This window comes from Echinops telfairi, unplaced genomic scaffold, assembly GCF_000313985.2.
Source record: "Echinops telfairi isolate 266 unplaced genomic scaffold, ASM31398v2 ScPeMD7_11;HRSCAF=52, whole genome shotgun sequence".
Lineage (NCBI taxonomy): Eukaryota > Metazoa > Chordata > Mammalia > Afrosoricida > Tenrecidae > Echinops > Echinops telfairi.
In genome coordinates, this window is record NW_022103908.1 from 5,281,856 (window position 1) to 5,282,846 (window position 991).

Consider the following 991-nt stretch of genomic DNA (forward strand, 5'->3'; position numbering starts at 1 on the left):
TTTCTTTCTTTCTCCAGGACAGACTCTTTCATTCTCCTGGCCGGCCATGGTAGCGTCTAGATGCTCCATTAGCCTTGGGCGGCAGTGTTCAACTCCTATGGGCACAGTGTCGAACATCACGGGAAGCATCAAAGAATATGGAATAGACCGTGAACTGCTAGGAGAGTGAGCAAGTCTGACCCGGAAGAATTACAACCAGAATGCTCCTTACCAAGGGCTCAAGTAGAAAGAAAATGTTTTGAGAATGATGATGGCAACAAATGTACCAATGTGCTTGACACAATGGATGGATGGATTGTGATAAGAGCTGTACGAGCCCCCGATAAAATGATTTAAAAAAAATACTATGCCTTGGGTCAGGCCCACCTTAGGTTTAAAAAAAAAGAAAAAGAAGTGAGGATGGTGAGACTTTGCTTCATGTACTTGGGACTTGTGCTCAGGAGGGACCAGTCCCTGGAGAACAACGTCGTGCACGGTGGAGAGCCAGAGCGGAAGAGATGTACAAATCCGCCTGATGCCATCAATGTATGGATTGTAACAGGAGTTGTAAGAGTCCCCAATAAAATGATTTTTAACCAAAAGAAAAAAAGAGGAAGCTCCTCAAGGAGAAGGCTAGGCACCCTGCTTCCGCTCTGACCTCACACGGGGCAGCAATCGGAGGGTGACGCAGGCCTGGGCAGTTCTGTTCTGTTGTCTACAGGGTTGCTGTGAATTGGAACAATCACAGCCATCCCCGGTCATGTGATTTGACTCAGACCCGAGACGCTGAGGCACTGGCATGTGATCTGTGGCTTTCTGTATCTCTTTCTCATGACCCTGGTGGCTTGGGTGGTGGCGGGGTTTATACATTGGGCTGCGAACCACTGGTCAGCAGTTGGAAGCCACCAGCCACTCCACAGGGGAGACATGAGGCTGCTTCTGTGAAAATGTACAGCCTCAAAATCCCCCAGGGGCAGTCTGCTTTGTCCTGGACCTAGAAGGTCATGCGTTG